The sequence below is a fragment of the Papaver somniferum genome, chromosome 2 (assembly GCF_003573695.1).
Source record: "Papaver somniferum cultivar HN1 chromosome 2, ASM357369v1, whole genome shotgun sequence".
Lineage (NCBI taxonomy): Eukaryota > Viridiplantae > Streptophyta > Magnoliopsida > Ranunculales > Papaveraceae > Papaver > Papaver somniferum.
The window spans coordinates 88,304,170-88,321,320 of NC_039359.1; positions in this window are offsets into that span (position 1 = coordinate 88,304,170).

Sequence of the window (17,151 nt, forward strand, 5' to 3'; positions counted from 1 at the left end):
ATGCAACGTGTGAACCTTCTTAACTAGATAAAATCAGGAAGTCATGTGAGTCGACTCAGAAAATGTTGTTAGAGGCCCAGGAAAGAACTACTCAAGATAGTCTTAATTTCCAATATAGTGTTTCCAATAGTACCCTTGGAAATGAGGATAGTTATTTGCATAATCAAGATGACGAGGATATAATTGGTAACACTACTTGTTGTTTAGATGAGGTTCAACCATTTTCATGTTATTATAATGATTATGATGAGGATAGTGTTAATGAAGAATTTGAAATAAATAGGCATAGTGATCAGGAATTTGCTACTCCAACTGAGCTTAATAATATTATTATTTCTAGTTCAAATCCAAATAATTTTAATAATTATTCACCTATTCAAAAGGACGAGGATTTGACTAGAGATACCCCCGTTTTATACGATGTAATATTTCCTTTTGATTACGAAGCTAATATTGGTTTAGAGGAACGAGTATATTTTGAGTCTAGTGATTTAGAAACAATAGACTTAGAAAAAGAAAATGAACTCGTCGAGATGAGTGAGGATGTACCTGACTTAGAAGAATCAATTGACCATTTTCATGAATTAGATGACCTTGAAATTAGGGAAGTTGTGACTAGTCTTTCTAGAGACACTGGAAACTCTAAGTTTGGGGGTGATTATCATTTTCCATGTGATTTAACTCTTAGAAAGGTCCCTCACTTGGGACTTGACATATGTGCCTCAACCATTTTACAAGATTATCTTTATACACGTATTCCTGAACCTAGTGATGTCCACAAGAAATTTAAGTTATTAGAAACCCATCCTCTGGTTGATGTGGTTTACCCAGGATATGATACCCAGATTGACTTTGTTTTCCCACCAAATATTTTTCTTCCAAATGTGGGAATGTTTGATTTTCAAATGTGTCGAATGTTAAGTTTTGAGACTAAACCTAATTACTTTAGGACATTAGGGTCGACATACTTGTTTAAGGAAGATCACCACTCTCATTGTGGTCAGCTGTGTAAGTCAAATCCGATTGACTTAGAGGATCCTCAATTATTCAGGTTATTATTATGTGCTTCTAAGTTTTTTTGAGTTTTTCCAGACTCTAGAACCTGAAATTTGGATCTAACCTATGAGTAAATGCAACCTATGAAAATATTTTATTTGGACCCAGTTATAAATCCTGAACCTGAACCACAACTAGATGTAGTTGTCTTACACAGGAAACTAGACAAGGGTGTGCTTTATTTGTTCATTTTCTTGGCATGTTGCAGATTCCTTTTACTTGTGATAACTCTATTTGGTTTTGATGACCCACAAATATTTCGGCTATTACTTTATGATTCTATGAGGTGACTAATCCTTTCTTAGTCTGGCTGAAGACGTTAAACTTAGCACTTCTTGGGAGGTAACCCATTCTCATGCAACACGGTAATATCTTTCCTTATCTCTTTTGCTTCAAATGGTAACAGTTTCTCCTTGTTCATGCTTTTAATTTGATCTTTAGAACATTGAGGACAATGTTAGATTTAAGTTTGGGGGTATAGGAGAAACTTTTTAGTTGCATAATTAAACTCCAGAGCCTAGAAATTTATCCTTATTAAGGATGGCACTACCCAATCTAAGTGGATGGAAGCATTTTGGTTGTAGGAGTTGAGGGACCAATCTGATTAGATGGAAACATCTAAAGAGTCTATTCATAAAAGCACAGAGATCAGGTGTTAGAAATAACATGATAGTTTCACCATATCTCGTTGAGTCCTTTTCACTTCTGTTTTTATTTTGTTTTGTTTTTAAACTATGTTTCTCTAAGTGATTAGGTGGGGCTCACGATTCAAGTTGTTACCAATGTTAGGGTGAATTAGAGTGATTGAGATACAAAAAAAAAGAGTTAAAAAAAAGAGTAAAAAAAAAATAGAGTTGAAAAAAAAAAGTTGAAAAAGAAAAAAAAAAGAAAGAAACTGAGACCAGACCATCAGACCAACTGGAATAAATTCAATAAAGTCGACCACTGGAACCCTTGTATATGCCAGTTGTGTTGACCTAGAGTTAGGATTATCGAACACTGGTACCCTTGTATATGCCAGTGTGTTGATATTAGTCAGACTAGTATCTCAGTCCATTAGGATAGGTTCATTTTGGCGGAGGCCTTCAGACAGATATGAGAAACACCGTTCACCTAGTAAACATCAAAACCATCTATGTTTTTCTATATCCATCTTCTTGATCTATCCATGTGATTAGTTTTGACTCCGGATATTGATGTCCATAGTGCGACTATCTGAGTAGAGCTCTGTCACTTCATATGAATTTTAGTATGCTTGAGTGCGAACTCGTGTACAACAATTGGAATTTTGCATCAGGGTACTTCCTCCTGTAGTCAATAAGTATGCCAACCAAGGAGATTCTTTAGTGCCTTCCAAGGTTCTGTGTAGATAGCTAAGGTCTGGTGTATAAAGGTTTTGTGGGTATACCTCTGGTAAGCCCTCCGAAGACAACACTCCGCCACTAGGGACACCTAGGGGTTCAAAGGATTATTGCATACGCTAAATGCAATTGATGATGCCTGCGACAGTGAGTTAGGATTTTATTTTCTAGATTTGATTTGCTCGAGGACTAGAAAATAATAAGTTTGGGGGTATTTGATAGACGCATTTATGTGTCTATTTTGATCTCAATTGTATATATTGTTAACGCTCGATTCTGTACTTATTTGGTTATTTTATGTCTTTATAGGTGTTTTTGGAGAAATAAGCTTGTGCGGGAAAATTGGCTCGAAAAGTGGTATTTGCGCTCGTGGGAGAAAATTACTATACGGACCCCCGTTGTGGGTAAGGGGCGACCAGATGATAAGGGGCACTCCACCGCTATTTGCACCCCAGAAACTCTATTTCCACTCCACGACTAATAGCACCCCTACCATGGATAAGGGGTAACCATCTTCAACATTTCAAAAACCAAGTTTTGGCGGGAAATATCTTGGTAGCCGAACAGATTTTAGGGTTCGAGATTTGGATGGTTTTTAATGAGACTCAACTGCTGATTTTGATTGGGATTGATCTGTTAGGCCAAAACATGCTTGATATGCGTGATATAGTCGACCAACTTGGGCAGGATTGTTCATATGAAGCAACCATATTTGACGGGAAAAATGGTTAGTCAACAACGTTGTTTCTGAATTGGATATTGATGATATTTTGTTGGAGTTTGAATCAGAAGTGGACTGGGAACGACGTGTAAAGATAAAACAGGAATGGTATGTGGTTCAGATTCTCGTGAAAACATAATAAGAGGATCTATAGTCGGGTTCTGTTGATTGGCGTGGAGGAGTTACGCGAAGTATTAAGAGTGTATCGATGGCAAGGGTCCTATCCTACCGTCAGGAACGAGTTTGGTAATAATTTTAACAACTTAGCAGACGTGTAGAAAGAAAAGAAGTAAATATAGGAAGATTTTGATACATCTTGACAAACCAGGGACGGTGAGTAAGTTTTGGTTTGTTTCTGGTAAATTCGTGGAAGTTTAGGAAAAAATATCTCCTATGGATTTTAGGGATTCGATCCCGTGATATCAAAGAAGAGTTTGTACAAGATGTATAATCGATTCTATCCAGTTTGGGAGTGTATCGACGGCTGCATACGCGTAAACAAGAAAAGAGAAGTCTGAAACTTACGAGGGAGGAGAAGAGAAATTATTGAAGATATTCTCGTGATATGTTTCACCTGTTGTACATAAATAGGATCTTTGGGACTCAACAAGGGGAGGTCGAGAGTTGTGGGGATCCAACAGAAGGCTACAGAGATCAGCAGGAGAAGTTGCAGAGAAGGAGTTTCTGCTGGTATAGAAGAAGAAGCTGCAGAGCATAAGACACACAGAAAAAGTCGCAAAGAAATATCGTTGTTCAACAGCAGTACAAACATATAGTTTATAAACAGCAGTTACATTAGGTTTTTAGCCAATATTCTTCTTTGTAACAGCGACGTCTGTAACATCATTATAGCGTTGCAAATCTCTGTGTTATACAATTTCTCCAATAAAACACCTTTTTGAGCTATGGATTATTATTTTGAGCATGTTTTTGATATGAGGAGCTAAACCCCAACACTGGGATGACGGAGAAAGCCATATTTCATGCGTTTGGTAATTATATTTAATTCTTTTTATGACTTTTTGCATTAATTTAATCGTTTTATAATTTTTCTTAATTAGTTTGGAAGTCGTATGATGATGTATGCTTGGTCTAAGTGCTTTTGATGCATCATGCTAGTGATTTACAGTTAATCTTTTTAAAATCTACCCTGGCAAAGAATTAGAGTCAATAAACAAGAACTATAATTGTCGAAGAATTGATTTTTGAACCACATGATATGAGGTTTGGTGGAATCCCGAGTCTCAGTAATCTCTCGACATTGTGACAAACCTTGTGTATATATTTTCTTTATTTTTATTGTTTTCTATTATTAAGTCTGAAATCGAGTCTACACAAGTAAGAGTTGAACGAACTTTATTTACCACTGTAAAACCACATCAGCGGAGCTGATGCTGGAGGACGTTGAAGCGGAGCAGCTGCTGAAGCGAACGTTGAAGCGGTTCCTTATCTTCAATTGACGACATGTGCAATGTGATTGGCCACACCGTCTCCGAGGATGTAATCTCAAGATGGAAGTTCCATCGTGACATGTGCGTAGACCACAAGTTCAACGCTCTCCCTGGTTTGTTGAGGGTTTTACTGAGATCCAAAATTTGCAGGCCGAGGCGATCGAAGGCCCTTCTATGGATATGATCAAACAACAAGAAACGAAAATTGAAAGGTTGTCCAAAAGGTTAAAGCTGAAACGGGCGGCTCTCCAAAGAACGAAGGAGGCTTTCTCTAAGAAGAGCAAGCCATTGTTGAATGGCTTCCCTTGAATGTACTTATGTCTTCTGAACTTCTTTTGCTTAGGTTTTATTTTTTTTTGAAAGGCAAACGAAACGCCTAGTTTATGGTTTGGTTTTCTGGATTTTTTGGGTTGATAGATAATTTTTTCATATGAGGGTTTTGGATTATTCTTTGGGATGAATTATTTTAGAATAATGTTGTTTTGATTATGACAGTAAATATCATAGAAATTCCAGGAGAGTCATGGAACCGTGAATGTTGTATGACAGTGGAAAGTATAGGATGAAATTTGACAAGACTTACTTGCTTTTAAGGTCCCCCCCAACAAAATGGATCTGAGGGCGTAAGTCCGCATTTTATTAGAAACGTCGTGTTTCTCGCGAGAAGTCCCCAGTAATTCCCCTTCGTGTGATAATTGATAACTGAGCTGTTTGGTGACTGAGCCATTGATCCCAGGGCGGATTATTTTCTTCTACCATCTTAGAAGTCCCCAGTCACTCCTTGCCGTGTGAAAACTGGTAACTGGGCTGCCTGGTAACTGAGTCGTTGATCCCTGAGCGGATCATTTGCTTCTACCACCTTGATATCTGGGTTGAAGAATGAAATCGGTAATTGGAAATTGATATTGTAATCGAGAGATTAATCTCCCACTGTGGTCGCCAATTGTTTGAGGGTGAAAACAGTTTTTGCTGATTTTGGTAATTTCTTGTGTGTGGGTGAGAAACGAGTCTAAACCCTAAACAATGTACTGCAAGGGATTACTTTAATTCGAGAGATCAATCTGTACAAATCCGACCTAAACCAAGAAATGTTCGTTCAAGACTTTCTTCGGTCATAAAGTGAAGGAGAAGGGTTGGTCTTAGGGAGGGAAGCGAAGAGAGTGTTAAGACCAGAATAGTTGATTCTAGATGAGTAGTTGTTTGACGACTTGTATCAGAAAGTGACAAGTGATTTCTGAGTGTTGTATGCTCTTGACCAAAACTTTTTTTTGGTGGAAATAGGTGAGACCTATTTATACAAGTCGCAACGAAACGTACCCTGGTCTCATAATAAGTGGAAATGGTTGAGTAAATGGAAGAAAGCGGTAACGTGTAACGCCTAGAATTGATGTTTCCATAATGAAGGAAACGTTTCACCATTACTTCTTGTATTTACTAACCACCTCACTCTTATGACACTTTCCTGTAACGGGCGTAGTGTACGTCGCACGCTGTAAACCGCCAGGCCAATACCCTGATGAGCATCCCCCAGTTTGTGACATGTTTTAATGTCTCGAGTGTTTTCGTGGAAAACGAGTAGCATGTTGCTACGTGTGGCAAGTTAAGATTGAGAGGCTTGACGATTCATTGGCGACCTTCGACGACCAAGATTTTCATTTCAATAGGAAGGGTAGCCATTGATCATGGCTACCTTCCACTGGCAGCTAGCGGAGTGGCTGCGACATGGCTTGCGCATGTTCTGGGCGTGGCCAATTAGGGTTTGGTGCCGTGACCAAGAATTGGTGTCGTATCCAAGAGATTGCCACAAGTCGTTTGGTGGCAAGCTTGTACGGCTGAGATATGCATTTCAGAAGGAAGGGTAGCCGTCGATCATTGCTACCTTTCGTTTGGCATCCAGCGGCATGGTTGCATGTCCGGCATGGCTCGTGCATGCTCTTGGCACGTCCAAATTAGTGTTTTGGCACCGTGGCCAAGAATTGGCACCGTAGCCAAGAGATTCCCACAAATTTGTTTGGTTTGGTGGCAAGTTTGTACGGCTGAGATTTGCATCTCAGAAGGAAGGGTAGTTGTCGATTGTTGCAACCCTTCGTTTGGCAGCCAGCGGCATGGAGGCATTGTCGGCATGGCTCTGGCATGTTTTAGGCGTGGCCAAATTAGGGTTTTAGCATAAACCATGGAATTTGGCATTGGGCCAGAAGTTTCCATGCGTTTGGTGGCAACTTGTACGGCTGAGATTTGCATCTCAAAAGGAAGGGTAGCCGTCGATTGTTTCAACCCTTCGTTTGGCAGCCAGCGGCATGGAGGCATGGCCGGCATGGCTCTGGCATGTTTTAGGCGTGGCCAAATTAGGGTTTTGGCATAAACCATGGAATTTGGCATTGGGCCAGAAGTTTCCATGCGTTTGGTGGCAACTTGTACGGCTGAGATTTGCATCTCAAAAGGAAGGGTAGCCGTCGATTGTTTCAACCCTTCGTTTGGCAGCCAGCGGCATGGAGGCATGGCCGGCATGGCTTTGACATGTCTTAGGCGCGGCCAAATTAGGGTTTTGGCATAAAACATGGAATTTAGCATTGGTCCAGAAGTTGCCATGCGTTTGGTGGCGAACTTGTACGGCTGAGATTTGCATCTCAAAAGGAAAGGTAGCCGTCGATTTTTGCAACCCTTTGTTTGGCAACTAGCGACATGGAGGCATGGCTTTGGAATAGTGGCGTGGCTGGCATGGCTGACATGCCATTGACACGACGGTACGGCTGGCATGGTTGGCATGCCCTTGGCGTCGCGGTATGGCTGGCATGGTTGGTATGCCATTGGCACGGTGGTACGGCTGGCATGGTCGGCATGGTTGGTATGCCATTGACGCGGTGGTACGGATGGCATGGTCGGCATGCCATTGGAACGGCGGTACGGCTGGCATGGTGTGCATTACCTCGGCGTCGCAGTGTGGCTGGCATTGTTGGTATGCCATTGGCATGGTGGTACGGCTAGCATGGTTGGCATGCCTTTGGCGTAGAGGTGTGGATGGCATGGTTGGCATGCCATTGGCACGGTGGCGTGGCTGGCATGGTTGGTATGCCATTGGCACGGTGGCACGGATGACATGGTTGGAATGCCTTTGGCATAGAGGTGTGGCTGGCATGGTCGGCCTGCCATTGGCACGGTGGTACGGCTGCGGCATGGTTGGCATGCCAATGGCGTAGAGGTGTGGATAGCATGGTTGGTATGCCATTGGCACGTCGGTGTGGCTGGCATGGTCGGCATGCCATTGGCACGGTGGTACGACTGGCATGGTTGGCATGCCATTGCCGTAGAGGTGTGGCTGGCATGGTTGGTATGTCATTGGCACGGCGGCGTGGCTGGCATGGTTGGCATGCCATTGGCACGGTGGTACGGCTGGCATGGTTGGTATGCCGTCGGCGTAGTAGTGTGGCTGACATGGTTGGTATTCCATTGGCACGGTGGTGTGGATGGCATGGTCGGCATGCCGTTGGCACGGTGGTATGGCTGGCATGGTTGGCATGCCATTGATGTAGAGGTGTGGTTGGCATGGTTGGTATGTCATTGGCACGGCAACGTGGCTAGCATGGTTGGCATGCCATTGGTACGGTGGTACGGCTGGCATTCCATTGGCGTAAAGGTGTGGCTGGCATGGTTGGCATGCCTTTGGCACAGCAATGTGGAGATTAAGGTTTGGTATGTCGAAACCCTAATTAGCATATATAGCATGCGCGGTTGGTGTATGCGGATATGATGCTAGTCAATATCATGGGTTTTGGCGTGGAACATAAGATATATATATATATATATATATATATATATATATATATATATATATATATAAAAGGTACCCTGGTAAATTTCACGTATACATATTGAATGACTCAATAAATGTGCTAGTGGATATATTGGTACTCTCGGCTTCGTTTTCTTATAGAGTGACGTCACGTTAGACTAAGGTTTTACGATTTTAACCCTAAGCTAAAAACCACTATCAACAACAGTCACTAGGATAAGTGATTCCAGTGGCTTGTTTGTATATTGATGGTTTGGACATTTTATAGAAGAAAGAAAACGATTAATCGTTTTTGGATCGTCGATAATCGACGATTTTTGGTTCCAAAAAAATAAAAAAAGAGGGAGTGAGCAGAGGAGATGAAGAAACGGGTTTTAGGTTAGAAATTAAAACTGATTTTCGTTAGGTTTATTATTAAGGATTGATGGGGGTAATTTAGTAATATTAATATTTTTTGAAGGTAATTTTGGTAGTTTCAATAAATTTAGACACCTCTTATCATTGTGTATTAGGTAGATGAAGTAATCTATAGACCCCAATTAAGTGGCATAGGTCCCAATTTAGCCAGGTAAATTAGAATTATATGAAACAACAAGTAAAGATTAAGATTTCTGTTCTCACCATTTTCCCGCCTTAGTCCTTATTTTATAATACAATACAACCTCAATATAAGAACGAGGGAGTTTCTGGTTCTGGTTCTGGAGGATCCACTCACATGGTTATACACACTATCTTGCATCGTTGGCGATATTTTTGCATGTAAAACCTAAATCATAACGAATTTAAAGTTAATATTTTGTGTATATGTTCATCTTACAAACTTATACATACCTACCAAAAATGAGCACGTTCTGAAATGCCAAACCTCACTATCTATCGATCTTAATTTCAACGGTTGAATATTCGTCAATTTTCAATGGCTAACTTTCAACATAATAGATACTAGTGTTATACGACTCGGAATAGTCTTATTTTTAGTAGGAACATAGATCTCTGTAAGAGGAACATTTCCTCCAAATATCAATTTCAAACCCGCCACCGTTTAAATTTTATTAAGAAAATATCACTCAAAGTGTGATATAATGTTGAAAAAGCGGAGGTCTAACAACCACACTCAACAATTCGTTTGACAATCTGAATAGACAAACTCCAATATACTTTTAAGAGAATCAACTAGACAGTTATACTCAATCTAGAGAAAAGTATATCAAAGAGTTTTGTATCTCTATCTCTCAATTCAATCTGCAATCAGCAAATAGGAATTTGCGAGCCCGATTGAATATAAGATAAATAACTTGAACGGTACAAAAGTCCAATGTTCAAGGATAAATCAATTTCAATCAACAACCAAAGGTTGGATTTCCCAATTTATTGATTTAACGCACAACCTGTGATATTTCAATTATATAACAAAATATAATGCGGAAAAGAAATAACACAGACACCAGAAGTTTTGTTAACGAGGAAACCGCAAATGCAGAAAACCCCCGGGACCTAGTCCATATTTGAACACCACACTGTATTAAGCCGCTACAGAAACTAGCCTACTACCAAATGAACTTCAGACTGGACTGTAGTTGAACTCTAATCAATCTCACACAGATTCAAGGTACAGTTGCGCTCCTTAAGTCTTTGATCCCAGCAGGATACTATGCACTTGATTCCCTTAGCTGATTTCACCCACAACTAAGAGTTTCTACCACCCAAATTCGAAGATTTGATAAACAAATCTGTCTCACACAGAAAAGTCTATAGGAATAGATAATCTGTCTCCCATAGAAATACCTACGAGTTTGGTTCCGTATTTTGATAAATCAAGGTGAACATGAACCAATTGATATACCAGACACATATTCCCGAAGAACAGCCTAGAAATATCAATCACTTCACAGTAATCTTAATCGTATGGTAGCGAAACAAGATTTTAAGGAATCACAAACGATACCACGATGATGTTTGTGACTACTTTTTATCCTGCCTATCAAAGATTAAATCTCGAGCCGATCTTAAAGAAAATCGTACTCAAACACGATAGAAACAACAAGATCAGATCACACACCTACATAGAAAATAGTTGGGTCTGGCTTCACAATCCCAATGAAGTCTTCAAGTCGTTAACCTACAGGGTTTCGTGAAAAACCTAAGGTTAAACGAGAATTGACTCTAGCTTATGCAACTAGTATCACACAGGAGGTGTGGGGATTAGGTTTCCCAGTTGCTAGAGTTCTCCTTTATATAGTTTTCAAATTAGGGTTTGCAATCTAAGTTACCTTGGTAACAAAGCATTCAATATTCACCGTCAAATGAAAACCTGATTAGATTCAAGCTAACATATTTCAACCGTTATATCGAACTTAGCTTGTTACGTACAAATGAAATGTACCCTCATTTAGTTTTATGTAACCGTACATAAATGTTGGCTCAACAATAGTTAACCAAGGTTAGCCATATGAATACTCTCATATCAGCCTTATTCATCTTAACCATAACTAGTTCAAATGACTCCAATGAAACTAGTTAAAGAGTTGTTCAATTGATATATTCTCATAAAAGTATACAAGAACAAAATTGAAGCAGAATCGGTTTGATTCACTCGAATCAATTCATGAACATCATAGCCACGGTTTGCAAAGAATGCATTATTTAATATATAAATGTAAGTATGCATACGGGTATGCATACTTTAGTTCTGGTCATAGATCACATACATGCAAGAATGCAAAATATGTTTATAATCCAATGATGGTTAAGTATTCTAAACTCCTATTTCAATCATTGAAACTTTCTTAGAGGATGACAATAGTCGTTTTCACACACTATTAACATCAAAGAAATTTTCAATTTATTTAAATAATCATAATCGAAACATTCCAAGTTTACACCAAATGATTGTATCACACAAATCATATAAGATGTTACTCGACGATTTTCACATGATCAAGATGAACTTGGTCGAAGCGAAAACTTGCCAACATATATTTCGAGAAATATTTAAGCGAGTTAAACTCATCTCGAAATCTCAAATGTGTATAATAGAAAACTATATCGTAACACGACTTATGTCTCAATATAGGATATATAGTAGAAATAGACTTTCCGTGTGATAGATGAGTTTCAGTCTCCACATACCTTTTTGTTGATGGAGTTCCACAAGCTCTCCTTAGTAGTTCTTCACCTTCAATGATGAACGCCGTGAAGTCTAATGCTCAACCACACAATATATCCTAGTCCGAGATATCTATAAGTAGACTAAAAATCAAAAATTATAGTTTTGATCACTAACATTGACAAACAAGCTTGATATGGAAACGCTTGCGAGTTCGACCGAGGAGTTCTCTAACAATCTCCCCCTTTGTCAATTTTAGTGACAAAACTATCAATACATATGGATTACAAAATAAATAAACTTTGTAGCTTCTCATCCAAATGCTTGATCTCCTTGGTTCTTCAACATATTACTCGTAATCTTTGTCACTTCCAAGTACTCCAATGATTCCAAATGTGTTCAATTCCGCATAATTGTTATTGATGATCCATAGCAATAACAATGAGAAAACAGTTGCTCTCAATCATTGTTATACAGTGTCATAGTATTATTATACATCATCAAAGTTCAATTATATCACAACTTTGACAACAATATTATGGTGATATGTATCACTCCCTCTTAGTCAATACTTCATCTCAACATGAAAACCGCTCCCCCTTACATAATGATCCGTAAACCATTTGTAGTATGAACTACACATTAATTTTCCCCCTTTTGTCAATATAAATTGGCAAAGGTACGAAAACTAGTGGGATCCTCATGAAATTTTCATAGAGATACTTCATGACCAAAAGAGAACAACATATCAACTTGTTTAGATGCCATCATATAGCCTAAGCTAAATGTATTGATCAAGGAGTTTATAAAGATACAAGTTAACCACTACAATATTCCACAGCCGCACTCCCCACAAAGATTTAGCAATTAAGCACAAGTTCAATTAGGAACTCTTCCCCATAAAATGTCATTCCCGAAAGAACAACAAGTGCAACCTTACTTTTACAAGAAATGAAAGATTTCTTTGGATATTAAAAAATAACATAAGAATATGAATTTTTATCCAAAAATCTCAATTGAATTAACCACAAGGAAAATGATCAATTCAATTGGACATGCTCAACATAAGAGAACTTACGGAGCAACACGGTATAAACAAAAAGATGTGGATCAGGGAAGACCAATACTGAAGAATAATCAAAGATTCATTCTATTTTTCATCACTATTTACACAATGACATTTAATAGACTTGATCTTTGCAAACAAAAGTTCATCATTTCTTTCATCAAGATTTGCATAATGACATAAAAGGCTTAACTTTTGTAGTCAAAAGTTCATTCTATCTTTTATCAATACTTTCATACCGACATATAATAGAGATAACTTTTGAACAAGTATGAGACAGTCAAGGTTCACGGACGTAAACAACATATCCCATAACAATTTGTAATATATAAAATCATAAAGATTAATACTGCAAAAATCATCTTCCAAATAAACTTTAGAATTTAAACAAATAAATCTAAAAACGTTGCAAGATGAAAACGTTGGCAATAGCCATGTGTACTCACAATAATTCCTATTCCAAACCCTAGTTATCCTTCTTAAAACACAAGAATAAATTCTCATAAGAAGTTTTCTAGACATTGAGACCTCTGAAAAATTCTTCATCGTCCCCGAACTCCTTGTTGTCAACAACCATGGGAACATAAGGTTCATGAAGAAAGGAGTCAATTCCAACAAACCTTTTGAACTGATGCCGAACCAGGGACTTCCGAATTTCAAGAGTTCTCAAAGCAATAGCCTTTATTTCCTGAATATCCTTCCTTGTTTCCTTCAACTCTTCAAGAACATCAGAAAACTTATGATAATTTGAAGGAACAGCTCTTGGCTTCCTCACATTCCTTCTTTTTCTTTTCAAAGTTGGAGGTAACGGATATTTATCTTTTTCCTTCATGATTGATGGCTTAACAATCATATTAACATCTTTTCCATCAGAATACATAATGCTTGGAGTATCGATACAAGCAGAATTATGAGAGGAAATCACAAGGTAATGTCAACAAGTAGTCTTATGATAAAAAAGAGTTTCAAGGGAAGGAAAAAAGAATGTAGGGTTACGGAAATTTTAAACACAAGTTCACACACGCAAAATTCTCAACCCTAAAGAAGGTAGAATTGTCGAGAATAACCCTCTTTTATTGATTAAACATGGAAGTCCTTTCCAATATCAATTAGATACGAAAAGACGCACGAATTCAAGACTTACAATGCTCAGCAGAGCAAAAAACACGAAAAGAAAAAAAATCTAAAAAATCTAAAAAAAATTCTTTTCCTAAAGCCTGAGGTGTGCATAATCTTGTCTCTTTTGATCAGGCACATGAGACAAGATACACAAACCAACACATTTAAGTTGTGTTGGGGGTGAACACTAATCTGTCCACCATATCCTTTTCAAAAGGAATTCATAGAGCCTTGTTTCTCATAGTGTTTAAACCATGAATTTCTCCCTAATAGTCTAGTTTTTTCTTTGGAAACTAACTTCTTTGAAGAAGAGATGCGTTTACATACCTATGATGATTTTTGAACAAGTTTGAGCTTGTTCACTAATCGATTTTCTCTTCGTTGAAGTTTGTTGACATATCTCAATTTATGTTTGTATTTGAAACACTTTGAAATTTCATGACCTTTGAGAGAGCAATAAGAGCATGTCAACCTGGAAGATGATTCATACATCCGATATGTGTACGCGGCTAGACACATCGTGGAACTTAAAAAATCAGAAAAAGAGTTTCCAGTAGAAACGGCTGGGTCGCAGCCGCACGCCTTAGATATGGCTGGGATGAACTATCCCTAAGTTCTACATATAACAAGGAAAAGATATCCGTTGTTCAACTTCTGTTTTTTCAAAATTTTGTGATTATCAGAATAGCTTACAGCTGAGAAAACTCATCCATTTGAGGTACTTACTGAAAAAGAGGGGGTCTAATACCCACACCCAACAATTCGTTTGGCAATCTGAATAGACAAACTCCAATATACTTTCAAGAGAATCAACTAGACAGTTAGACTCAATCTAAACAAAAGTATATCAAAGAATTTTGTATCTCTATCTCTCAATTCAATCTGCAATCAACAAATAGGAATTTGCGAGCCCGATTGAATATAAGAGAAATAAATTTAACGGTACCAAAGACCAATGTTCAAGGATCAATCAATTTTAATCAACAACCAAAGGTTGGATTTCCCAATTGATCGATTCAACGCACAACCTGTGATATTTCAATAACATAACAAAATATAATGCGGAAAAAAATAACGCAGACACCAGAATCTTGTTAACGAGGAAACCGAAAATGCAGAAAAATCCCGGGACCTAGCCCAGATTTGAACACCACACTGTATTCAGCTTCTACAGACACTAGCCTATTACCAATGAACTTCGGACTGGACTGTAGTTGAACCCTAATAAATCTCACACTGATTCAAGGTATAATTGCGCTCCTTAAGTCTCTGATCCCAGCAGGATACTATGCACTTGATTCCCTTAGTTGATCTCATCCACAACTAAGAGTTGCTACGACCCAAAGTCGAAGACTTGATAAACAAATATGTCTCACACAGAAAAGTTTATAGGAAAATATAAATATGTCTCCCACAGAAATACCTAAGAGTTTTGTTCCATCTTTTGATAATTCAAGGTGAACATGAACCAATTGTTATACCAGACTTATATTCCCGAAGAACAGCCTAGCAATATCAATCACCTCATAATAATCTTAATCGTATGGTAGCGAAACAAGATATTGTGGAATCACAAACGATGAGATGAAGATGTTTGTGACTACTTTTTATCTTTCCTAAATCTCGAGCCGATCTTAAAGAAAATCATACTCAAAGATGATAGAAACAGCAAGATCAGATCACACAATTACAGAGAAAATAGTTTGGTCTGGCTTCACAATCCCAATGAAGTCTTCAAGTCGTTAACCTACATGGTTTCGTGAAAAACCTATGGTTAAAGGAGAATCGACTCTAGCTTATGCAACTAGTATCACACATGAGGTATGAGGATTAGGTTTCCCAGTTGCTAGAGTTCTCCTTTATATAGTTTTCAAATCAGGGTTTGCAATCTAAGTTACCTTGGTAAAATAGCATTCAATATTCACCGTTAGATGAAAACCTGATTAGATTCAATCTAATATCTTTCAAGCGTTAGATCTAACTTAGTTTGTTACACACAAATGAAATGTACCCTTATTTAGGTTTATGTAACCGTACCTAAATGTGTACACCATGTTGGCTCAACAATAGTTAACCAAGGTTAGCCATATGAATACTCTCATATCAACCTTATTCATCTTAACCATAACTAGTTCAAATGACTCATATGAAACTAGTTAAAGAGTTGTTCAATTGCTATATTCGCATAGAAGTATACAATAACACAATTGAAGAAAAATCGGTTTGATTCACTCGAATCAATTCATGAACATTATAGCCACGGTTTGTAAAGAATGCATTCCTTAATATATAAATGTATTAGTTCATGAGCCAACTGATTTTAGAACTTCAACCATTCAAGTATGCAAACGGGTACGCATACTTAAGTAGCCGGTCTGAGTTTGGGTTCGCCAGTATGCAAACGGGGACACATACTTAGTACAGTTCCAAATCCCAGTAGAAATGTCCGGACCTATACCTTACGCAAGTATGCGTACCGGTATGTGTACTTGGTACACAGAATTTCACAACTTCAAGTACGCATACGGGTATGCATACTTTAGTTCCGGTCATGGATCACATACATGCAAGAATGCACAATATGTTTATAATCCAATGATGGCTAAGTATTCTAAAATTTTATTTCAATCATTGAAACTTTCTTAGAGGATGATAATAGCCGTTTTCACACAATATTAGTATCAAAGCAATTTTCAAGTTATTGAAATAATCATAATCGAAACAATCCAAGTTTACACCAAATGATTGTATCACACAAATCATATAAGATGTTACTCGGCGATTTTCACATGATCAAGATGAACTTGGTCGAAGCGAAAGCTTGCCAACACATATTCTCAGAAATATATAAGCGAGTTAAACTCAGCTCTAAATCTCAAATGTGTATGATAGAAAACTATATCGTAACACGACTTATGTCTCAATATAGGAGATAGAATAGAAATAGACTTTCCAAGTGATAGATGGGTTTCAGTCTCCACATAACTTTTTGTTGATGAAGTTCCACAAGCTCTCCTTAGTAGTTCTTCGTCTTCAATGATGAACGCTGTGAAGTCTAATGCTCAACTACACAATCTATCCTAGTCTGAGACATCAATAAGTATATTAGAAATCAAGACTTATAGTTTTGATCACTAACATTGACAAACAAGCTTGAGATAGTAAAGCTTGCGAGTTCGACCGAACAGTGCTCTAACAAATGTGATTATAAGAGTGTGAGGGAATTCATTCCTCCCTCTATAAGAATACTCTATAAAGGAATAATCTCCATGTATAACTGAAAAATTATAGTCACGAATTGGCTTAATCTTTGTAAAAAATTACCTCCATGTAAGAATACACTCTATATAATTTTATATGGTCCCAATGATATTTCTGGAATAGTGATTTTATTGTATATGTACAAGCCAATGATTGAACTAGTGAAGGCAGATAAAAGCAATAACCGAAATCCATGACCCGTCGTTAAACTGCGAGTTAA